The sequence below is a fragment of the Mus caroli genome, unplaced genomic scaffold, assembly GCF_978045245.1.
Source record: "Mus caroli unplaced genomic scaffold, Mus_caroli_1 scaffold_8, whole genome shotgun sequence".
Classification (NCBI taxonomy): domain Eukaryota; kingdom Metazoa; phylum Chordata; class Mammalia; order Rodentia; family Muridae; genus Mus; species Mus caroli.
Genome location: NW_028227263.1, coordinates 98,273,090 through 98,299,004, shown reverse-complemented (window position 1 = coordinate 98,299,004; position 25,915 = coordinate 98,273,090). Strand labels below are relative to the sequence as shown.

At 46.2% G+C, this 25,915-nt stretch overlaps 1 pseudogene; it reads right to left on the bottom strand.

Moving 5' to 3' along the window:
* Positions 1–3,078: 3,078 nt before the first annotated feature.
* On the bottom strand, positions 3,079–4,955 carry LOC110297937 (GTP-binding nuclear protein Ran-like; annotated as a pseudogene).
* Between the last annotated feature and the right edge of the window lie 20,960 nt (positions 4,956–25,915).

Below are 25,915 nucleotides of genomic sequence, written 5' to 3'. Positions count from 1 at the left end.
CAATGTGAAAGTGATGCCAGTGGGGTCTAGAGAGACACAGGACAAGGGCAGAGCCATGTGGAAGATGGCTGAGGCTGGGTATGGGAGTGAGCAGCTGTGGACTTGCCGAGCAACACCACATTTGAATAGCAGCCTGGGTGCTTAGAAAGCCTTGGAAAACATACCCTATCTGAATCTAGAAAGGGTTACAGATTCAACCTTTGTTCTTCAAAGGTTCACAGTATGGTGAAAAACACACCCAGGAGTCCTGGCCAGAAAGCAGAGCATCTCTCTATGATCTCCCTCCTCCCTCCTCAAGCTGTCAGTCAGCACATGTGGTCCACTCTCCAAGGGTTATGTATGGTGGTACCCATAAAATTCAGGGTGGCATTAGGAATAGGAGGTGGGGAGTGAGGGTGCTGTAATGCAGTGAGAACAGTCTAGTAAAAGGAAATCTTACTTTTCTACTTGCTACATATATATATATATATATATATATATATATATATATATATATGTGTGTGTGTGTGTATGTATATGTGTGTGTGTGTATTAGGGGAAATATTAGACAGCCTTTAATATATATGTGAATATGAAGTCTCAATTTTATATATTATATGGGATTTTAATATGTATATATATGTATGTATATATATGTGTGTGTGTATATATATATATCAAGTAGAAAAATCCAGCACCATCTTTAACAAGGAAAATAAGCCAGTCACAGAGAGAGAAAGAGGCTTTCTTAGACATCAAATATACCTGCAACACTAACCCTAGAATATGGAAAGGAAGATTTATGCACTTAGAGGAGCAAAGATGGAGACCACCTGCAGAAAGTAACGTCATAAGGAACTTTTTCAGCCAGCTAAGTAGAAATTAGCACCAGACATGCCACCAAGAAGAAGCTCACCATCCTGAAGCCTGTGGAGGACAAAACCCACAAAGCCTTCCCAGGGGCTGATGTGGGCTGTGGGTAAGGCACGCATGCACACTGCCAGTCTTGCTTCCGTTCTGTTGTGGTTAGAGATGGTGGGTTCCTCAGCTGGAGTGTGAACCATTCTTATGCAGCTGGGGACTCCTGTGCTGCTGTCTGATCAGAGGCGGGCGCATGAGAATCTCACACACCCGGATTAGCACTTGGGCAAGGCTCTACAGAAGGGGAGGCATCGAAACAGCTGCAGGTAGCATGTGGCTTGTGTTCTGAAGTGGTCCTTTTCCACTTTCTTTCCTGATGAAATCTAAATCTTGAGAAGAGCAAGTTCTCTTGAGGTAGAGAAGTAAGTGTAGACTCTCTCAAGGGTCTCTGAGTATTCCGAGCTGCAGAATAGATCATGAAGTCATGCCCTGACTGCTCCCCTTCGGCCCCCTGTAAGTACAGACCTAGTGGAGCAAAAGTAAGCCAAATAGCCTTTGGCCTTTGAAGATAGTGTCAGAGAGAAGCCCAGTTAGTGAGCACAAGAGCTGTGTTCCCTGGCTCTGCATCGTCTTCCTGTGGTTTGTGTTATCTTATTTCACTGTGCTCAGCAGCAAGCCCAGGCCATCAGAAAGGCTCTGACCACACTGCTGTGGGGATACTCACCTGAAACTCCCCACTGTCCCCCTGGAATTGGTGCCAGGCAGAAGGCAGTTCTCAGCCCGAGGTCGCTCTATCCCTGTGGTTGTCTACCTTCGTAATGCTGCAACCCAGTAACACAGATCCTTTCAGTGTGACCCTCCCTAGCCATAAAATTATTCAGTTGCTACTTCATAACTGTGATTTTGCTACTGTTATGAAACATAATGTAAATATCTGTGTTTTCCAATAGTCTTAGATAACAACCCCTGCAAAAGGACCGGTCCCCAAAGGGATAGCGACCCACAGGTGGAGAACCTCTGCTCGTTTAAGACTTCAATGGGAAATTGTATATCATTCAACCTACTCTTTTATGTTTTCTATCTCAAGGATATTCTACAATGTCATCTGTTCTCATGCAAAAAATAATTGCTTTTCATGTTGAGACTGACGTAAGAAAGACTGAACTTTGCTTGAGAGTTTGGTGGAGAAGGCATGAAGGTGGAAATATTAGTCAGCCGCTTGCATGGTAACTACACTCCCAAAGCAGAGAGCAGACAGGAAATGGGGCAGGGCTATTAAGCGTCAGGACTGGCCCAGTGACCCACTTCCATCTGTTAAGTCTCCAGAGGTTCCACAACCTTCCTAAACAGCGCCCCCAGCTGGGGACCAAGGGTTAAAACAAATGAACAAAAACCGTTTACATCATAACAGGACACAAGCATTCTAAATTAAAATGTGAACTCTTTTCCTTTATGAAGATGCTACTGAAAATTTACATGTTGCAATTGATCCTTGATGCTTGTAAAATCCTGAGTAAAAAAATACCCATGGAATCTTCCTCCTGACTTCCTTTCTGCCTATTGGGAGCCAGAGAGGTGTCACCCAGATGTGTAGGTGCAGTCAGAGTCTGTCTCTTCTACCATGTTTAAAACCTCTTTAGCATCTTCTAAATTCAATTCAAAAAGCTTAAATCATCCTCTGTATTCTCTTCTTTTCTTTTCTTTTCTTTTCTTTTTTTTTCTTTTGAGACAGGGTCTCACCATTTGTTCTGACTGTCAGAGAATTCACTATGTAGATTAGGCTGGCCTCGAACTCATGGAGATCTGCTGGCACCAGGTGCCATTTTTAATTTTTTTTTTTTTTGATTATTTGAAATCCAACTTTTTTTTTTCTAATTCTAAACAAAAGAAAGGGACTGACAGGTATGAACAAGATCTGACCACTGAACATTGCAATGTGACTGTAGCAGTCTTATCTTTGAAATTTGGGAAGGAAACAATTGTGTTCCAAACAGCTAAATACGCAAGTTCCACTCATGACCCTTCCCCCACAAACCAAATGTATGTTTTAACTGCTACATTCACTTGGAAGCCCATTCATCTCCCATCTGTCCACCCATCCATCCATCCATCCACCCATCCAGTATCCCATAAAAGCACACATTCTGCTTGGCTAGCCCATGTGGCACATACTCTGACATCACAGGCCAGTTGCCTGTAAAAGCTAGACTTCTGACACAGAGGCCCAGCTCCACTTTCTCACTGCTCATTCTCAACTGGTAGGGCAGTTGTTTGAACAACCTCTAAATCAAGATGATACCATGCTACCAAAGCTGGGTCCGTGACCATCCCACGTGGGGCAAGAGCAGGCACGGCAACCAACTCTAAGTTAGGTGCTCCAATGCATAGCTGGAAGGTTAGAGGAAAGCCTTTTCTAAACTTATTACTTTGGGCAGAAATGTCATAGTGCTGAAAATTCTTTTCTCAGTGGAAGACAATAAATAGATTTTGCCTTCAGTTTCCTGTCCTTAATGTCCACTTTGTTGCCATGTAACACAATGGGGATGTTTTCACACATGCATCTCAGGTCTCTCCGTCAGTTAGGCACATGCTTGTAAATAACTCTTGTTTTTGTTTTTGTTTTTGTTTTTCGAGACAGGATTTCTCTGTATAGCCCTGGCTGTCCTGGAACTCACTTTGTAGACCAGGCTGGCCTCGAACTCAGAAATCCGCCTGCCTCTGCCTCCAGAGTGCTGGGATTAAAGGCGTGAGCCACCACGCCCGGCTTGTAAATAACTCTTAATGTTACATTAAACATCATGATAGCAAGCTGGGCTATTGGACTGCTATAGTAGCCATCCTGCAGGTCCCTGAACGTCTTCTGGCCAGCCATGTCTCACATGCTGAACTTAATGGGTTTTCTGTTGGAGTGGAACGCAAGGGCTCAACGCCACATGCGGAGTGACTACAAAGTTCTTTTCAAACTCACCTGGCAACTGGCACTTCATGAATGTTGTTTTTCTGGTGTTGCCGTCATCCACCAGGATGAGTTTGAACTGGACCTCTGGCTCTCCCTATGCCCCAGTTTTCTGTTCTTTTCTGCTCTTTTCTTTTCTGCTCTTTTCTTTTCTGCTCTTTTCTTTTCTGCTCTTTTCTTTTCTTTTCTTTTCTTTTCTTTCCTGCTCTTTTCTTTTCTTTTCTTTTCTTTGTTCTCTCTTTTTGTGGCTTGCTTCTTTTTTATTGCATATTTTCTTTATTTGCATTTCAAATATTATCCCCTTTCCTGGTTCCCCTCTGAAAACCCCCTATTCCCCTCCCCTCCCCCTGCTCACCAACCCACCCACTCCTGCTTCCTGGCCCTGGCACTCCCCTACACTAGGGTATACAGCCTTCACAGGACCAAGGGCCTCTCCTCCCATTGATGACTGACTAAGCCATCCTCTGCTACATATGCAGCTGGAGCCATGAGTTCTACCAAGCGTGCTCTTTGGTTGGTGGTTTAGCCCCTAGGAGCTCTGGGGGTATGGTTAGTTCATATTGTTGTTCCTCCTATGGGGCTGCAAACCCCTTCAGCTCCTTGGGTAGTAACTCCAAAGCAGTGGTTCTCAACCTTCCTAATGTTGTGACCCTCTATAAAGTTCCTCATGTTGTGGTGAGCCCCCCACACGAAAAAATTATTTTGTTGTTCCTTCATAACTGTGATTTTGCTACTGTTGTGAATCATATTGTAAATACCTGATATGCAGGATATCTGATATGTGACGCTTAGGGGTCACGACCTAAGTTAAGAAGCATTGCTCCAGAAATCAACAGGATGCAGTGATGCCCAAGTGAACAAGTAGAGGGCTTAGCCACTAGCTTCAGATATCTCACAAATCTGTTTCTTTATTCCATGTAGTTTTTTCAGTTAGCCACTTAATTCATGAAGATCTGTAACTTTCCACATCAGGTTTTCAGGCTATTCCAAGGGAATTGGCCTCAGACAACAACAATATGATCATGAATGTAGCTGAAAAGAAATTATAGAGAAAACATTAGCAAATACGATCCAGAAAAGCACTGAAAGTAAGACATACCATGAGGAAGTAAGGCTTCGTCCCATGAACGTGTGGGTTAACATTGGGAAATCTGTTCATAATTCCACTCTACTAATATGTTAAAGGAGAAAAACCATGTGGCTGTCTCCATGAATGTTGAATGCACATTTTTATGAAACTAAACATTGTTTCTTAATTAAAACTTACTGAGTTCTGAAAGCTATAAAGCACAAATAATATGAGAAATGAAGGGGAACACAGAATTTAATAGTAGAGTTAGAGAGGCCTTTCCAGTAAAGATAACACAAGATGGATGCTGTCCCTGAGCTCAGCCAGGATGAGATTAGCTTTCTAGCTGAAGCAACAAGGTAAGATAAATAAATACAAGATTCAAATAGTGGAGGGAAAGAGACAAACAGTTATTTGAGGATGGTAGAACTATTTGGATGGACTATGTAAAATGATTAACTATTAAGTTTTTTAAAATTAAGGCTCTGGCTACTAGGAAATATGCAGAACAAAATTATTTTGTTGTTACTTCATAGCCGCAATTTTGCTACTGTTGTGAATCATATTATAAATATCTGATATGCAGGATATCTGATGTGTAACCCTTAGGGGTCACGACCCACAAGTTAAATATACAGAACCTTCTTGTATGTGAGTCACCTTTGGTTGGGAACAGTGGTAAACTTTTGTTATTCTAACAAGTTCAGAAGATAGCCAAGGATAAAGCGAAGGGCTTTACTTTAGTTTCCTGTTTAAAAGCCTCAGATCTAATTGGTGGGGTCACTGTTTTGGGTTTGTGGTAGAAGAATGTGACAAATCCTTCACCTCACAGTCAGGATATAGGAGAGAAGAGAGGAAGGACTGGACTCCCAGTATCTCACTCAAGGGTGACGAACCTACCAGACGGCCTCCCTCCAGACTCTATCCCATCACCATGGACTGGAGATCAAGCCTTTAACACAGGGCACATATGAGAGACATTCTGCATCTAAACTCCAGTAGCAGCCACCAGGGAGATTCCTCACAACAGCAAGCTCCATATCCCACCTGGGAATAACCACAGATGGAAAAATGTCAGGGTCAGTGTTGTCGTTTCTGCCAACCAAAACTTAGTGTGGTGGTGTTGGAAGCTGTGCCTTAGGGAAGAGTTCTTCATTCACCATGTGACCTCTCTCCTAAGTGTCCCTGCCACAGATGCCCCAGGGAGCTGTAATGCAGCCAGAAGGGCCATAGGACAGGCTGTGCAAGTTAAGGTTGTCAGTCTTAGACTTTAACTCTCCCAAACTGTGACCTAAACAAACCTCTTCTTATAAATTATTCAGCCTCGGGTATTTTATTATAGCAACATGAAGCAAACTAAGACAGCTAATGTAAAGAAAAGTGTGCCTTTATTATAGCAAGCAAAAGAAGAATAAGCAATAAGTAGTATTTCTCAATGGTAGGCTCATTATTATAAAGGCAATAGTTCTCAAATTAGCTCATAAGCACAGTGTAGTAAACAAAACACTGGGATGTTTTTTGGTGAAAACCTAATTTGCTCTAGAATTTATCTGGGAGAATAAATGTGAACAAGCAGTCAACAACCGAAGAATAAAAACATAATAAAAGGGTAATTATATTATTAGCACAAACTATAAAGCTCCAGAGATTGTCCCCTCAAAAAATATGACCCTGGGGCAGGTGAAGCTATCTCGGGGAACAGAGTAAAGAACACATAGAAACACAACAGAAAGTAGCCTTTTACATCACCAGCAACAATAGGCAATTGAAATATTGTGACAATTAGCGATCCACTTAGAAGAAAAAGAAAAGAACCTGAAATAAGTATTAGAGCATGTTACTTTGTAATCTTGGGATAGAGGAGCTCTTTCTTGGTGTGTCACAAAGCCTGAGGCTGGCAGATTTAACTAGGTACAAATTCTGATTTGTCTGTGGAACAAAAGACAGCTTTAGGAAGTTAAAAGATGAGCAACAGACCTGTGTCTCCAGTCACGGAAGTATCCGTGACTCCAGTAGCAGACAGTGATGTGTATCTAGACTGCAAGGGCTTTGTAGAAACTGGCCCAAAGTGCTGGGCTTGTTAAGAAAATACTTACTGACACCATAGCTAGACCTCAAGTCTCACTGGAAACGTCAGCTAGGTGATCACCCAGCAGCTTTCCTCCAGTGATTCAGGAATTTGGATTCTGTGTCTTCTCCATGTAACTTCCAAGGCTGAAGTGGGACACACAGCAACACCATATCACCATGACAACAGTCTGCATCCTTGGCCCAGCTGGAAGGCCTCTGATTTCCAAAGAAATGCCATGCCAAGGGCCCCACAATGATGAACAGCCACAGTGTGCATACAATATGGTCAAAATCTCACCCTTCACCCATTCAGTTATAGCAAGGTACTGACTGAGTGGGGAGTCAGGGACAGCGTCTCCATCCTGTGTGTGTCCAGAGTGTGCTTGGGAAAAGTCCTAGATAGCTCATGCCTGATCTTTAGTGTGCTCTATGATGGGCTACAGGCTGGGGAGATAAAACATGAACCTTTTGCAGGGTGATGTTTTCATTTTAGTAAGGAAAAACAGAGGAGAAAGCCAAGCAGATCTCAGAGAACGATCATTTGATGTTGTTTAGGTCACTGGATCTAGCTGTATTCTGGGAATTCGTCTTCAGTTTCTCATTAAACACAAGAAAGAGCACCTGACACAGGGCCTGGAGCGTCCTGTGCGATGTAGATCGACAGATGCACAGGTGGGCTGTCTAAGGCTTCTCTCAGCATGCTCTGCACACACCCCACAACGGTGTCTCCTTAAGTGACCAGCCAAAACCATCTCTCCTGGGAAGTGACATCTGCATTTTGGCATTAGTGAGGAGTCCCAGGCATCCACGTGAGCACTAGAAGGAACAGTAATGCAGAGGAGAAGTAGAATAGAAACTTCTCAGGCAGCAAGTTTGGCATTCTTGAGTTGCACAAAGAAGACTGGCTTGGAAAAATTAGCCGGGGTAGTTTGGGTAGTATCTACAATTGTCCTACAGGAGGAAAAAAGTAACTGGAGGCAAAGGAGATGGTTCTGAAAATGCTTCAGTTTGTCTTTGAGTTTGCCTCTTGGTGCCTCATTTTGCTGACTGGAGTCATTTGACAAGTTTCTGAGCAGTAGACCATGTTAATACACAGACTGAATCACAGGTCTGTAGACGTTCACTTCATCACCCTTGATTCCATTAGAAAGTTGACACTGTAGAGTAGCCCACATAATTTCTCCTGTGCTGGCTTCCTGAGAAAGGTTTCAAATCCAATGAAGTCTTAAGTGGCCGCTGATGTTGTCTAGGTCACTGGAACTAGTTGTAATTTAGGAATGTGTCTCCAGTTTCTCATTAAACACAGAGAGAACCATTCAACTGAGCACCAGACACTGGGTCTGGCTGGCTCTGTGCAGTGTAGACCAAAAGATGTGCAGGTGGGCTAAGACTTCTCCCCTGCATGCTCTGCACCCCCCTCTGCACCCCCACTATACACAAGGTGGTGACCATGTTCCTGACACCCACGATACCCACTCAGTCAATATCTTGCAGCCATTGAGTGGGTGGAGGGTGAGATTTTCTGTACTTTGACCACATTTTGTGCACACGGTGGCTGTTCATCATTGGGACATTTCTTTGGAAACTGGAGGCCTTCCAGCTGGCCCAAGGATAAATTCTATTGTCATGGAAATCTGATGGCTGTTTTCCACCTCACCACCTGCCTCTCACCACCTTTCTCTCCCCACCACTCCCAGAGCCCCAGGATACCTCCTCCAGGCTTTTGCAAGCTTGGTTCCTCTATGTGGAAAGGGTCCCAGTTGCCAGCTCAACTTATAGACTGGTCAAATAAACTGCTTATCCAGAAAGCCCTAGGTCAAAAGTCACTGAAGGGCATTGCTGGGCTGTCCCTCCTTCCCTCCCTGGCCACATCAAATTTCCCTGCCATCTGCTTTTCCTGCCTTTTCCATGGTGTTGCCACAGTTTTATTCTGTAGCCAGTATTTTGTTTTGAGTTATAGAGACAAGTCCTTGCTCTGTTGAAATTTCAACTCAGCCACTCACAAATTATATGAACTGGGGCAAAGCAGTTCCTTTTTCTATTTTGTCTTTTTCACTATAGAAAGCAGGAGTTAGAAGTTAGGACTTACTTCAAGCAGAGTTATGGAAATTAAGAGAGTAAACGCCAAATCATAGCGTTAGCTCATACTATTTGATGAACTCGTTTCCTCTCTCACATTGTGTTCTCTCTGAGACTCTTCACTCTCTGTCTTCTTATTTGTTGGTCCCTGCTCTCTGGTGGATGCTCAGTAATTTGTGTGTGTGTGTGTATACATGCTCCAGGGGTCCAAACTGGGTGTTTTCTCAGTGACTCGGGGTGTTTCCCTGAACCTGGACCTCACCAATTTGGCTGGATTGACTGCCTAGAAAGCCCAAGGGATCCTCCTGTCTCCACTTACTAGCTGGGATTATAGGCATGCGCCACTGGCCCTACATGTTTAAAATGTTTATTGCTGTTATTTTTAATTACGTTTGTGTGCATGTCTCTCTGTGTGTATAAGTGTGTCTGGATGTATGTATGTATATGTGTATGTGTAGGTGGGTGTGGGTGGTATGCAGGTGAGTACAGGTGTCCCGGGAAACAGAAGGATTGGGAGTTACAGGTGGTTCTAAGCCCCACAACCTGGGTGCTGGGAATTGAACTCAGGTCTACTGCTAAGGCAGTAGGGACTCTTAACTGCTGAGCCATCTCTCCAGCCCTTAGCCCTGTGGTAGGTGCCACAGATCAAACTCAGGTTCTCATGCTTGCACAAGAAGCACATTGCAGACTGAGCCATTTCTACCTGCCCTTTTTGCGCTCTCTCTCTCTCTCTCTCTCTCTCTCTCTCTCTCTCTCTCTCTCCCCCTCCCTCTCCTTATTTTGCTATTGGATCAGAACCAAAGGGGTAGATGGTGCAATTCTGTGGCTCCTCCAGCTCCCCAGCAAAGGGAGTTAAAATGATGGGAGTTGTTATATGAGACAAGGGAATTGAGGAAGATTACTCTGATGAGCTGATATTTGTAGAGAGAAGGGAGAAAGCCATGCAGAAAACAACAATAGCAGCAGCAGTAGCAAAACATCGACAGAAGAGGGGATGGCATGTGCAAAGGTTCTGAGGGACATGGGGGATGTGTGTCTGTGTCTCTCTATATGTGTCTATCTATGTGTGTGTTTCTCTGTATCTGTGAGTGTGCGTGTTTGTATCTGAGAGAGAGAGAGAGAGAGAGAGAGAGAGAGAGAGAGAGAGAGAGAGAGAGAGAGATCACAAGCTAGCCACATGGCCACAGCATAACGAAATGAGAGAATTGAGAGGACACTTTTCTTCGAGTCCAAGGCAGGATTTCTGGATTAGTAAAATCAGCCATCGTTGGACCTAGCACAGCTGCAATATGGAGTATGTACTTCTACTAGAAGCCCTTAGACTCTTGTTTCAAGATCTTGTAACTTTCCCCAACCTCCTCTGGGTGCTAGGACTTCTCATGAGTGCCAGGACCCTGGAACATGTGCCACCAACACAGACCAGAAAGCACGTGCGGCGTCTCAAGAGAGATTGGCTGGGAGGCAAGATGCACAAGACAGCAAACAGAGGTGACCCTCGGCTGAGAGGCTCGAGCCTGGCTGGGTGATTGATTGCCAAGAGACCGCCTTGATTTTGTTCTCTAATTATGGGGTTTATTTGGTGCACTATAGCAGGCCTGAAACCCCTCATAGCAGCCAGTACTGATTCTTGTTACAATGTCCTAATTAAGCTTTGATTTATATGCTAATTTTATTCCAAGTGTGTTCAAAAGGGGGAAAGTTATTAGACTTTATTTTGAGATTACATTTTAATCCTGAGGTCTGCCTGAGAGCCCCGTGTTTGTTCTGTCACCTTTTGTGTCTAGGATGTTGGTGGCAATTGTGATGATTTCCTCCGAGAGAGAGATGATGAAGCGGCGAGGGGCTGTTTGGAGTCGGTGGGGCTTCTGCTAATTGGAATTATGTAACCTCTCGCCTTTGTCTTGACAGCTCTGCAATGAGGCTTGCCTTGACTGCCCAGCTGGTTATGAGGGACAACTGGGGTGTGCCTTAGGGATGTCACAGGCGGTGAACGTTCCGTAGGAAGGCCATTCTATGAGGGAGGCATTGGATTTGGAAAGGTGAGTGGAGGTGGGGCTTCAACATATAAGCCACTGGAATCTGTCCTCACAGATTACACCCCAGATTACAGGTCACACTAAAGCAGCAAGGGAGGAGGCAGCTGAACTTGGCTGCAGAAAGCATTCGGCTTTTTTGTTTTTTTCAAATCATCATTTATCCTACATGGGCTAACTCGAACTTTTCTGTTCAAGGGCTCAAAAGTCATGTCATGAAGCAAATTAGACTTTAGAAGTTCATGCAGATTCACAAATGCCCTGAGATATGCTGCTAACTAGAAGATGTATGTACATGGGGATATCCCTCCACCCCTGGGGAAAACACTCAAGTTTAAAGGAGATTTTCCATACTGGCCTTGACAGTGTTAAAAGAGCCACAGGATGAGGTGTGAGACGGAGACATTAGGTTTGGGTCTGTCCTTTTATTTACTGGGTGTGCTCTGTAGTCCCTTCCTTTCAGCCTATCCAAATCTTCAGGTGAAATCTGACAGTACAGGGCCTTGGGCACAAGTTGAATCAGGTGGTACATTTCTCTCAGCAGGTCCTTCTGTGCCAGCAATGAGCAACAAAGAGTGTGGGGCTCTGACTTGAGTCTTATTTACCTTCATGTTATGGGAAAGTAGCTTCTAGCCTAAGTGGGGCACAACCACGGAACTCTGGACACTCATGATGTTGAAGTCCTCTGAACATAGCACGGCTGTGTCCCTGATGCCATCCGTGGCCCTGGGGTGCCCTCACCCTGCAGCTCCTCCCTCCAAACAACAGTGAGGATGTGGGAGGGTAAACCTGGGCATAGTCATTGCACAGTCACACTTTCTCACTGTTATAAGCTCTCTAGCCCTGCGAGTGGCATCTTTAGATTATTCTGGAAAATTCAACCAAACAACCAAACAACAAAAACACCCTCAACACTTAGGAACTGAATTCTGTAAAATGGCAGTAAATACTGAAAGTGCACTCATAGGCTACCTACCAGCGCCAGCTTGTTCACTGTCCTCACAGACTCTCTAGGAGAGCCTCTTGTCACCCCAATGATAGAGATGGGATGACAAAGGCCCCAAATCATTGTGGTCATATAGCTTCTGTGTGCTTAGTGATGATAATAAACATGTCAGCCAGGCTCCAAGTCTAGGCTCAGAAGCATTGTGCAGCGTTATCTCCTGTGGGTTCCTTTTCTTGCTCTTGTTCTTTCTGTGTGTGTATGACAGGGTCCCCCATGTAGCCCAAGCTGGCATGGAACTGGTAACTGGTGGCTCTCCCACCTCAGCTGCCTAAGAGCTGGGCTTATAGATCTAAACCCTGCTCAATCCCATCATTTCCTACATGTCTCCTTTGCAACCTTCTCTATAAGAACCATGCACTTCTTCCCATACTATGAGGACCTGAGGTGTGTGTTGGCCCCTCTAGTCCAAGATTGTTTGCTCCAGGGCATTCCAAGAACTGCTCTGTGAGAAACCAGGGCAATGATATTTAACCCCCATAGATGACCCCAAGTTGAACAAGGCCCTCTCACTTCTCAGTGCGCCGCAGCCCTGCACTGCTGCATAGCGCTGTGCAGCCGGAGTTTTGCATCTGACCTAGTTGGGTTATGGTGTGACTTCAGGAAAGTTCAACACTTGCTTTAGATGCAGTGTGTCAACACCTCTGCTAATCTCCCCTGCTCCCTCATATTTTTAGCTTTACACCTTGGCTTCTGTGAACTCTATCGTTAAAATGTTAAGTGGTGGCTGCATAGAGGAAGGGCATTTGAGCTTTCCTGAATTTTGGACACTGAAGCAGAGGAGATGCCTGTTCCACTGAGGCCCCAGTGAAAAATATCTTTGAAAGGTATTGGTACAGAAGTATACAACCTACTTTAATCAATTCTATAGACTCACAATCTGCTGAGTTTGCATTGGGTGGGTATAGGCACATCTGTTGGTGGAGTGGTTGCCTAGCACTCATAAAGCCCTGGGTTTGATTCCCTAGCACCACATTATCTGGACTTGATGGTGGTCATGTATAAGCAGCACTTAGGAGGTACAGGCAAGAGGATAAGAAGTTTAAGGTTATCCCCAGTGACATCCAGAGTTTGGGGCCAGCCTGAGCTACTTAAGACCCTCATCCTATCTTATCTAAGACATTTGTATTTGACTTTCTCTCTTCATCTACATTCAGACTACTTACTCAAAACAATGGCATACAATCACTTAACATTGATACTTACTGTTGTGCAGAGGAATTTCACAGCAGTATATTGAAGCACACAATAGCTGTCTTAGTCTTCTTTAGCTGTTGCTGTAGTTTGAACTTCCAAAATCTGATGACCAAAACAAAAACATTGGAAAGAAATAAGCAGAAGTATCCAATCTAATATAATCAATTCTATAGACTCCCAATCGGCTGTTTGCAAGGCCGTTGGAGGAGTACATTCAGTTAGCCAAGGATGCTCTAACCTCCCATCCCTATGATAGGCTCTAGGCAGATGTCAGGTTGGGGCTGGAGTCTTCTGAGCCTGTTAGTTACAGTCTACCAAAGAACCAGAAGCCCTGTGCAGTGTGGCGGATTGGATCTGTCCACAGAAAGCCTGAGAAGTCTGACAGGCCAGTAATTAGTGTTCACTGCCATGGTGGCTGCAGGAGAAAAGGGAGATGACAGTTGTGCATCTATACCTTTCCTGAGACTGAAGTAGAGACCACAGAGCTGGTGTCACAAGACCAAAATCACAAAGGAGATATCTGCCAAGAAGAAGAATGGGAGCTGGGCATCTCATTCACACCAGTGCTCCGTGCTCTGTCCGTGGTCAGCCCTACCTAGACACAGTGTGCAAAGAAGTCTGGGAGATAATAAGAGTTTCCTGTGTGGAGAGCAGAAGCAAGGTTCCCTCAAGTTTATGAACAGATCTGAGAATGGACAAGGAACTGACCAGTGGGTGTTTCCTAGATGTGTGAGCACGTGACAAGAAGAGCAGGTCTGCTCTCATCCTTGGGGTTGTGCACATTCACACTGGCCTCTGATACATTCTCAGGCCATCTGGGAGACTCTGGCCGTGGCTCTGCATTCTGTGTTTCCCCTCTCACCCCAATTCCTCTCCAGACTGGAGCCTTTCCTTTCCCTCATACCCTTCTCTCGGAGGCCACCATAGATTCTGAAAAACTCATCATGCTTTGTTGGTTGGGTGATGAGACCCCAGGAGTCCCCTCAGGCTTGGGTCCAGACAGTAGTAACAGGTCCATAAGTAGTGAGGAATGGATCTCTTCAGCTTCCCTTCACCCTATCTTGGACGATCATTTTCATAGAGGTAGATGCCAAGACCTGGTCGTTTTCTCTGCCTTTACTTCCATGAGTCTGAGGAAGGATAATGAAGATAATGAAATGTAAGCTAACATCTTGAGGCTTGTTCCTACTGACATCTACAGATAGACAGGAAGAAAGGCAAGCGAGCTGACTCACCCACCCCCTCACCTTTTTACCACTCAGCAGGGGCTGGGAATTTTACAAAGGTGAAGGAAAGTTCTCATGATCCAGTGTCATTGACCCCTGCCAGGCTCATCCCCTAGGGAGACTCTGTGAAGCACTCACAGATTTTACCTTTGTGCTACAATGCTGGGTTTCACCTTGGTAGCCATTTCCTGCCTCCCTTCCCATTCCCTGCCTTGGGCTTCTTGCCTGCTTCACCCTCAGGCCTTCCTGGATATATGGTGTCTGCTCTTCAATCCGGGTCCTGTCTAATGTTCTGCAGCTCTCGGTCACTGGCATCAGTTGGGCCTTCCTCTAAGGGCAGAAGACATTGAGCTACTCAGGCAGCCAGCAAGTCCCAGCAGTCCTCCTCTTCCATCTCTGACTCCACATCTCTGGAGTTATAAGTATGCATGCGACCGTGTCTGGCTTTTTAATACAGGCTCTAGGGATTTGAACTCAGGTCCTCATGCTTCTGGAGCAAGCAGACTTATCCACAGAACCATCTTCTCGGCTCCCTGTCCTTACCTTTCATTTTATTTTTGTTTCTGAGATAGTGTATGGCTTTTGTAGCTCAGATGTCCTTCAAACTGGCCGTGATCCTCCTGCCTCTGCTTCTCCAGGGCTGGGATAAAGGTATGTGCCATTTCATTTGGCTAGAATAGATTCTCCCTTTTGAAGATTTATTTTTATTACTTTAGATTATTTGTATGTGTGTGTATCTATGTGGAAGTGTGTGTATGCCATTGCAGGTACCCTGAAGGCCGAAGGCCAAAGGCCTTGGATTCCCTTGAGGTTGGGTTATAGGCAGTTTAAGCCACCTAATGTGTGTGCTGAGAATGAAAGCTGGGGCCCTGTACTATAGCTATTCCCAAAGCCTTCTCTCCAGTGCCAGTACAGGCTCCCTCCTCTCCTCTTCTTCCTTCTCTTCTTCCTCTTCCCCCTCTGCCATCTACTTCTTGTCCTCCTCCTCTTTTTGTGGTTGTCAAGTTAAAGTTTTTTGTTTTCATTTATTTTTTCGAGAATGCCATTACAATATATTTTGATCATATTCTTTCCCCTTCCCCAATTCTTCCCAACTTCTACCTACCTAACTTCACATTCTTTTTCTCAAAACAAAAACAACAGAAACAGTAAACAAAAACAAAGCCAAAACAAATTAAAAAAAACACAAAACAAAATAAAACAACACCACCTTTGATGTATGGTTGCTGTTGGTCAACTATTCCTGAGCGTGGGGCCTGCCCTGGGTGTGCCCTATATGTATAGTGTCTCTCCACTGGAGAAAGCTGACTTTCCTAGGAGCTATCAATTGCAAGTAGGTCTTCTGTGAGAGGTGAGACTTTGTGCCAAGTTCCCCCACTAATACATCTTTGGTTCCTTTATACTAAGCTAACCCAGTGGCCCAGAAAGAAGACAATATTTTGAAATGTTCTTTGAAGACTTAGACTACCTAGGCTTCTAACAGTCAGCCCCCAGGGGAGAAGGCAGCAACACAGAGAGGTGGCATCTGCAGACTTCAAAGATGCCTTCCGGGAGCACATGCAGGGAGTGGGCTGCAATGCCGTGGGTAACAATGCCATGTGTGAGTATGTTCATGTGTGCATACGCATGCAGCAGTCAGGGGATTCCAGGATAGAGGTGGCTAAGAACTCCTGGAAGCACGGAAGTAGGGGATTTCCCCTATCTCCAGGTCTTTGTCATCGTGTTCTAATCCTTCCTCTGGGCCATTCTTCACTCCAGCAGAATCTCCTTTCTGATTTGTGGTTGCTCCTTTGCACCTAATTCTTGCTTTACAAACTCACCAACAGCAAGACTATACAGTATGGTGGATATCGGAAGAGAAACTCTGGGCTCTACAAGGTTACACTTGCTTCCCCAGGCCACAGAAGTAGGAGCAGCAGAGCCTACTGCAGCTGAGTCCTGAGAGTGGGAGCAACTCCTCCCCTCTTCCCTCTGTGGCGCAGCGGAGGCTGCAGAGACTCCGATTGCAATTCTCCAACACCCACATTCAAGGTCCCTTTACAGAGATGTCTGAGCTGGTGTTTAGAAAGGCTCTCAGCTGTCAAATGTCGTGCCAGTGAGCTACATGCCCATGCTATGTGAATTTGAATCTCAACTTCATACCTAGCTCTTTGACCTTAAAAGAAAAACAAACAAACAAACAAACAAACAAACAGAAAACCTTTAACCTCTTAGAGTCTGATTCCTTAGGGATAATATCTGTATCATGGGATAATTGTGAGGACTAAGTTGGTCATTACACATCATGCACATTGAAAAAGCATGGATGTGAGCTAAGATTACCTGCGGGCTCACCTATTGTCACTTTCAGTAACAATCCCTTTGAGAAATGCTGGCCTGCTAGAATGGTTATGACCTCCGTGGTCCTGCCTCTAAACATGTACCGGACTCTTCCCACCTACTCTACATGTGAGCAAAGATGAAAGCTAAGATGCTCCCTTTTGGTGCCTGGATGAGGTGCATGCAGTTAGTGTACACTATGGCCAAAGGGGTCTTGGATGGGAGAAACAAGCCCCAGGGTAGCTCAGTACGTGAATGTGGAAGCCTGGACAGGGAAGGACAGGAAGGTTGTTAGGACAAAGGCCAAGGTTCAGACAGGGCAGATAGTTCCCATTGCCAGCCAGGCCCCTCTGACCTCCCCCTCCCTCCTTTATCGGTGCCTCTTTCCATAGGGACTGAATTGACCTTCCCACTTTCACCTCCTCTCCAAGCCTGTTGATGTCTGTGATGTGACTTTTTACTGATGTCTCTGCTTCTTTTCAACAATGTAGCTGAGAAAACCTTCTGGAACTGTCCTTTAAAAAAACCTCCATGTCTTCTAGAACAAACCTCCCCAGCTGACATACCTCACACTCTTGACATTTCACCACACTCTGGCTCCACTTATGTTCTGACTACTTCTTTTTTTTTTTTTTTTAAAGATTATTTATTTATTTATTTATTATATCTAAGTACACTGTAGTTGTCTTCAGACATTCCAGAGAGGGAGTCAGATCTCGTTACGGATGGTTGTGAGCCACCATGTGGTTGCTGGGATTTGAACTCCGGACCTTCGGAAGAGCAGTCGGGTGCTCTTACCCACTGAGCCATATCACCAGCCCCTGTTCTGACTACTTCTAACTTACTGTGGTGCAGAAGTCTTGGTACAGGCTTTGCCATTACTTTTTCTCAAAAGACTTTCACATGGCCAGCCCCCTCAGGTCTAATTCTTGTCATTTTACAAGGTGACAAGGTGACAATCTCCTTACCTGCAGTCCCTGTTTATCACTCCCCACCCCCATACCCATGTCCTTCTGCCACCATCTTGGATGTGCCAAAGTATGCATTTGTTTCTCTGCCCTGATTGGCTCCATTGCTAGAATGCAGAGTCCTGGGAGGATGGAGTGCTTTGCCACACACCCACTCTTTCTTACAATCTCTTAAAAAACAAAGTACCCACTATAGTGCGTGTAGAGATTATGTTGGTACCCATCCCAGCCTCCACAGAATGCTCCCCTCTGGGGAGCATCTTTTCTGAGATGTGACTCCTCTGCCGCCAGCAGATGTGGGTGTTTCTCGGCAGGCTGTGTTTACAGTGTCCTCCCATGCTCACAGACGTTCCACAGTCAAGGCCATGTAGCCATCCACCCTCTGCTCCCACCCTCTGCAGCTGACAGAAAACTCCCACAGCACTGTCTGTTTTAGACACTGCTAATGTCTCAATCTAGCATCAGGCTCTTCATGCCTGCCCTAGCTGCTCAGATGCAATGATACAGTGTGAAGATCACGAGAGGCATGTTTGAGCAGAACCTATCTGGGAAAGGGTAGAGAGACCCAGAATGTTACAGCCATGTCCCCTCCCATCATCCTGTCTGTACACACCATTGCTGAAGATGTTGGAACTCAGAGAGAAACTACATGCATTTAGTTACCTTCAGCAAACTGTGGAAGGGCGGCATTCAAAGACGGGTATGGTAGGCTTCCTGGTGACAATGGGGGTAGGGTGTTGGCTTTCCCTCGCAGTTAGTCTCTAGCTTCACCATTATCTAGCTTTTATTCTTTCAAGAGTGAAATTCCAGCTGATTCCAAAAGGTCCATAATTGCAATTTAATGTCATCACACTGAACTGATGTTTTTGAAAGCTTGGAACAAATCCACCAGTTCTTCGAGTTGACTCCCCAGAGGACAGCTCTGACAAGCTTCCTCTCAGGTGCACCTCCATGCCTCCATAGTTGCTCAGGCAAGGGGTTGTGGTGATAACCCCCTAACCCTCCCTTGAAGACTTCCTTGATACCCAAGTCTCTGCTATACATTCTGAGGAATAAAACAAAGGACTATAGTTTGTACCCTACATAGTGTTTAGTTGGGTTGTAAATGATCTGCTAACAACAAATGTTGTGACCAAAGGCAGGTTAGTCAAGCCTCCCTAGTCTCCTCTTTGTTCCTTCAGAGCTTGATGATAAACAGAATCTATTTATAGTTACTGAGGGTTTACGCAGGGCCAAGGATTTAGATTGACTGGCATGCCTTTGAGTTGCCTGATAAATTAAGATGAAGAGTTCTGTAAGCATAAAATAGTTGCTGTCTAGAATTTTGAGACATTTTAGACTGTTGAACCTTTTGGTAGCCCTGGGCCTGTTCGTTTGAACCCATTTAGCCAATTCACAGGACTAACTAGCATACTAAACTCTCCCCGGCTCTGTAAGACCATCATTAGACTCTGAGTCAGCATTCTGACAAGCCACAGCAGCGTGCTTAACGAGTGGATTGGATGTGCAAAAATGGTTTGCCCACTCATTAAGGAGCTCCTCCTCATCTCAGGAAGCATCCCTTTCCTGTGGCTGTTTCCCAGTGAGCCAGTGTGAAACACAGCACGCACCGGTCCTCTGCCTGGGCTCAGACCCTCTGTGCCGCTTCTCGTGGGTTTGTTGTCTCCAGTCTAGCTGCCAGGTTGTGTGTGGTCTCTTACCCTGATATCTGTCAGTTCAAACTGGTAGACTGAGTGTGATCTTTTGATTTTTCATGGGCTTGCAAATTCATGAGCCAGCTCTATTAAAGCCGTAAGGGTTGATCATACAGGCTGTGGATGCAGAGGACCAGAGAGAGGCCAATCTCTTAGTCATCTCTTTTGACTTCTCAGGACCCCTAATTCTTTTGAAATTCAAATCAGACCTATGAACAGACATCCACATATGGAGACACTCCTAAAATGCACAAGAAAGCAGAATCAGATGGGTCTAGAATCTCAGAGGGAAAGGGTGAAGTTGAATGAATGCTGAGTGGGACTAGGCTGGCAATTGGAAGGGAAAAGAAAGAGGAAGTTGGATAGGAAAGAAGAGGAGATGGGAGAGGATAGGAAAATAAGGAATGCCCTGGGTGGTAAAGTTGGTGTTATGTAGAGGATGAGAAGAGGAGTCCTGTTATCCCCCAGGCTTCCCCAGGCTGGTGGGAACAAGGTGGTTCTGCTTTTGTTTCATTTTTTAAAAAAGGATTTATCATCTTTTTAGATCATATTTTTAATTGCGGGTGTGTGTGTGTGTGTGTGTGTATGCACGTGAGTGCACGTGAGTGTTGGTGCCCTTGGAAGCCAGAAGCATGGGACCCTCTGCAGCTGGAGTTTCAGACAGTTGTGATCCACTTGATGTGGTTGCTAGCAACAGAGCTCTGGTCTGCAAAAGCAGTGTATACTCAACCACTGAGCAAGACATTTCTAAAACACTCACCTATTCATATGCCCACAACCACCACCCACTATTCATCCATCAATTCAGCCACTAACCCACCTGTCCATCTATTCATCCCTCCACCCATCTACCTTTCCATCCCATCCCATCCCATCCCATCCCATCCCATCCCATCCATCCACCCACCCACCCACCCTCCTGCCCACAAGACAAATGTTCACTGAGCATTCATATACTCCATTCTCTTCTAAGTACAGAGCCTAAGAATATGAGAAAATCCTTATAGCAAAGAAATGCCTCTTGCAACTTGAGTAAAAACTCGAGTATGGGATGGAAGAGTTGAGAAAACAGATGATAGTATGAGAGCCCATGGTGGCTATTTATGGTTGTCAACTTGACTACATCCAGAATGAACTAAAACCCAAATGGCTGGACACACCTATGAAGGATTTTTTTCTTAATTAAATCGTTTGAATTAAGAATTGATCCACTTCTCACCTGGATCTTTGAGGAGGGAAAGATGCACCTTTGATTGACTCACATCTTTTGAGGTTGGAAGATCCACCTTTAATCTGGGTCATGCCTTCTTCGGGCAGCCTGTATAAAGGCCCCGGGAGAAGGAAACTTGCTTTCTCTTTGCCAGCTTGTTCCTGCCCTCACTAGGAAGTCCATTCCTTCTCTGGGCTTAGAATAACTTTTTCAGTAGTTCTGCGTATATTGAAGACTATCTGAGACAGTCAGTCTCATAGATTGAACAACTTCTGGAATCTTGGGACCTCAAGATTGGGTTCCCAATGGTACTAACAGAGCCCCCATCTTACTTTATGACATTTCCATGTATGCATATAGTGTACTCTGAGCCATTATGCCCATCACCTGGACTTGAAGACAACATGGAGGTGTGAAGCCTTGGGTTCAGGTATTAGAAGCCGAACCAGGTACCCATGCTTACCCTCTTCACACCTTGCTTTTACCTGCCTGCCCATGCACAAGTCGCTCTTTTAATTACTACTTCTCATTGGCTTCTGGCCTGACTCCCATGTCAATAACCAATCCTGTTCTCTCTTGAGACTCTGAATCCACTTCCAGAGACACACAGCAGTCAGTATGGAACATCTGTGATGAGAGCACTGCACAGACTGGTGGTGAAGTAGCATATGGGGTGCTGCTGCAGTCTTCCAGCTCACACTATTAGAACAGAGGAGACCTAGTCATGCCCTACCCTGGATTTTTCATGTCCAAGAAAGTTCAGCATTCCAGCTTGGCTGACATAGGCAGACTGAGGATTAAGATTCAAATAGATAGCTGGATATAAATTCTTAGCAAATATTAGTAAATTTTGCTGATGGAAACCAGGCCCTTTGGTAGGCAATGGGCATGGGGACGTTTATATCTTCAGCTCTCACTTGAGATTTCAGTATGTGTGTTTGAGTGGGGGTGGTAAGGGGGAAGTGGAGAGGTAATAATGAATAAATGAATGAAAGAATGAATGAGATACCCACTCCACTCCTGCTATCTGGACACATCCGGTCTTTCCCTTTACTCCATGTCTTGGGATCTGACTTAGGTGAGAAATTTTTATTTCTGTCAGTTCCAGCTACATCTTTCTGCTTGGCAGCTAGGTACCAAACCACTCTGTGAAAGGGAGACAGCTGAGCAAAGCCACTCTGGTTTCAAGATAATACCCGGGGAAAACAAGACACTAGAGTCATCCCCAGATGGGTGAGCCTGGGGAAAGATACATCCTTTTCTAGTTTCTGAAGGCCTGGCTGAGACATAGCCCATGCACTCCTTTTCAGTGGGTCCAAGAAAGCAGACACCGGTCTTCGCATAAAGATTTGAGTTTGACGTTGGGAAGCACGCTCCAAACCTCGGAAGGTGCTCAGGAATTTGCTTCAAGAAGGTGCTGAGTACTCTTCAGTGGCAATCAAGGAGCTCCGCCTTGAGGGAGACTTCACACAGTCTGGACAGCTCCCTGGCGGGCTCCTGTCTGGGGAATTTCGAATTTGGAGGGAGCTGCCTAGGTTCTCTGAGAGGTTACCTCTTCCGGTTCTCCAGTCTCTCTCTTTCTTGAATTGTCAAAAATAAGTGCTCACATACAGGTGCTAATAGAAGACCCCACCCACCCACCCCATCTCCAGAGGGGCCTTGTCTGTCTTTCCAGTCCCGGGGCGGGGGGAGAGACTCCGGACCCTGAAAGGGGACCAGAATGGCGAGGCTGCTCATTGGTTGTGAGGCACCATGTGAACTGCACTGGTTGGCTGGGGGAAGGGAGGAGGAGGCGGTTTCCCGGGTAACGGGAGGGCAAGGAGCGGCTGTAGTGGCAGCGCTGGGGCTGAGGAGCGCTGGTCCGAGTACAGAGCGATACAGAGCAAGACTGGCTGGAGGCTGTGGCTTCGGAAGCCGGCGTGGGCACAGGTAGGACCCTGCGCTGCTTCCCTGGGGTCAAGCCTGGCTGGGCTGCCCGCTAGGACCGGCCTGGGGAAAGTTTACTGCCCAATTGGACTGGCAAAAAGAAGAGGACTTGAGGATGCTCTGGGTGGGCTTGGAGATCTAGGCAGGGTGGGGTTGCAAAGGGGTAGGGGCTAGGATAGGAGACCGCACCCTTACTCCAGGACCTTGAAGTAGGGGCTACGAGCCTGTAAAGGAACCGAATTGCATCACAGAGATCTCACAGGAGGACGCTCAGCCACCCGTACAAGCAGGCCAGCCAGTCTATCCACCCTTGTTTAGAGATGATCTGAGAAACTTCCCCAGCAGATGCCGGGCTAGCTGCGCTGCACCGTCAGACCTTGGTTATGAGCTCCGCTGTACACTTTCTCAGGCCTCTCGTGAAATTGTGCACACCTCCATCTGGAGTGGGCGTGTGCCCCTCTCAGTGTAAGCGTCCAAAGCAGCTTCCCATCTCCCTGCGCGTGTTCTTGTGTTTTTGAGTGCTCTGCGTGTCTCTGTTCCTACTCTGTGATTGTCTCTGGGTGTGAGCAGGCGTGAGTCCCTTCTTATTTGTTATATTTGTGTGGGCATCTGCAAACACTCTCTGAGGTGGTGTGGGACTGAGTATCACTGGTCCTGGCTTTTTCTGTTACAGTCTGTGTTTTCTCTCTGTCCTTTCTGTGTGCTCGTTTTGGAGTATGTTTGAGGGTGGTTTTATGTCGGTGCCTCTTTTTCTGGCCACATTTGTCATCAAATATAGGTCTGGCACTCATCTGTGCATCTCTCTCTCTCTCTCTCTCTCTGGATGTGTGTGTCCCTGTGTGTGATCCGAGCAGCTGTGTGTGTGTGCGCGCGTGTGTGCTCGCGCAATGCCTGTATATATCTTGTGTCTCTCCTCTGCCTTCTAACTGGGTCTTCCCATGTCAGCAGGAGAATGGGGGTAGGCTGGTGGGAGCCTGAGCTGGGACACCAAGCCAGGCTAGGTACTGTGGTTCTCTCTCATACACTCTGCTCCTGGCAGCTGCCGGCTACAGGCAAAGGCGGCTAGCAAGCTAATGGGGTTGGGGGGAGGCGCCCGAGCACTGGAGCCCAGGCCCTGTGGGGGTACATCCGCCCAGCCAGCTCTTTTCTTGCAAGCAAAGGGACTTCAGTGGCAGCAGCAGAGGCAGCCTGCACGGCCCAGCTGGAGCCCTAGTGACTTATTTTTGTGTGCGATCCTTTTTTTTTTTTCTTGAGGAAGAGGCGCAAGCATGCTCTGCTTGCTGGCTTGCTCAGATAAAGGCACGGGGGTTGGCGGCTGGGTCAATCATCTGGCAAAAGTGCTTGGCACACAGACTTCTTTGGAGCATCCTGCCCGCACCCTAAGTCTCAAGCCCACCATAGCTCCTTGGTACTCTTTCACACACCTCGGCAACTTGTCTATCACTCAGTTGATAAAGGGCTAGGTCTGCACGAAGCACCCCTGGTTCTCTTATTGGCACGAGGAAGCAAATGCTGAATTAGGGATTCCCTTATAATATGGCATGGGTCAGGCATCCCTTTCACATCCCTCTGCCTTCGGTGCTGGCTGGAAATCAGAATCCAGTGCTGCTGCAGGGACACAGGAGATCAAACGGATAGTGCCCGGTTTTGAAAATGTAGGAGAAGTATGCAAAATGTGGGAAATAAACTCAGGCTTTAGCATCTCAGCAGGAGTGAGTCCAGACTGGAAGCCTTAACTTGCTGCTGTTTGGCACTGGAATCCCATTGGCCATTCACTGGGACTGGGGCTTCCTACAGTAAAGGACCTCAGTAGTACTCTGAGGGAATCGTTTTCTTAGAGACTAGACCCTGCCTTGTACCTGGTGGGTTGAACCTGAAAAACAGCCCTCTATACCCCTGTTTCGATTGTTCAAAAGGAAGAAGTAGGGATAGGTCTGTAATGGGAAACTGGAGCTCTACAGAGTCTATTTTGGGTCGAATGTTTGAATTATCTGCAATATGACTAGGCTTGTATTGTGGGCTTCTGGATCATGGAGCTTGCCCACAAGGCTCCCTAGCTTACCTGTTGGTACCTCCTGGTCCAGGCTTCTCCTCCTGTGTGTCCTTCCCACCTTCTACCTCCACTACACCCCTTGCAGAGGCTGACTGGCTAATGCCTGGCTGACTCGTGGCACAGAGGTGCGAGTGCTGAACAGCTACATTTCAGGATCAATCCAACAGGCGCATTCACTTTCTAACGATCCAATTAACGTTCTCTCAGTCCTGCCTCCTCCTTGCCTCCTTGCACTGAAACTTCTGGAAACTTCTCTGTCAGAGCCCACATCGGACGTGGCACTGACAGCAGCATCTCCATGAGTGCTCTGCACCCTGGCACAGGAAGGCAGTGGCCCCCAGAACTGGTGTAGACTGTCTTCTAGAGAAAACAAAAGGCTTGCAGGAGGTGTGGCACATCTTCCCACTCCCCGCTGGCAGGGAAGATACTTCTGTGGTGACAGCGTCTGTCCCCCATGTGCTTTCAGGGTGTATGCTTCTGTAGGTGTGATGGGATGTGACAGGGTCTCACCCGGGGGAGGGCTGGCTCAAGCCTGGTGGAGGGGCCAGAGCTGTTCTCAGACACAAACAGAGGCCAGGGCTAGAGGAGATCCTTCTGGGCACTGGGCTTTTTTTTCCCCTTTCTTTCTTCTTTCTATTATTATTCATGAGCACAGCCAGGAGCTGTAAGTGTAGGCTCGGAACTAGACAAATGGCATCGAGCTTTCCAGAGCAGTTTTGACATAGGTGAGAATTTTCAAGCCAGACTTAAGTTCAGATTCCAAGCACATGGCTTCTTAACTGTCTTTTGTTTTAGGGAAGTTGACTGGCTGCTCTTGTGCACTCTTTATTTAGCATGAGGCAAGCTGACTGGCACATGACAAAGGGATTTGTTGAATAAATGGATATGTGTGTCAGTAGATAGCATAGAAGAGGCATAGAAGGCATTCGATGACCTTAGCAGGTCACATACTAAACAAACATTTTTCTTTAGTTATTAGCATCACCTGCACTTTGTAGATGAGAGAGCTGGGGCTCAGAGATGTTAAGATACTTGATGAAAGTCACACAGTGAGGCAGTTGCAGAGACTCAAACTCTGCTACATCTGCCTGAATCTTCTATTTAGGTCTCAGCTGGACATCTGGATAAGGTACTACTTAGGGAGAAGTTTGCTAATTTCTTCGGATTGTGCTCTGGAACTAAGGCTCGGAGGCTTGCCTTTGCTAGAAATCTCTTGGAGGGGCAATGTTCAGGGTGCTAGTGGGCACAAGGGGGCCTAGCTATTTCCTGGGT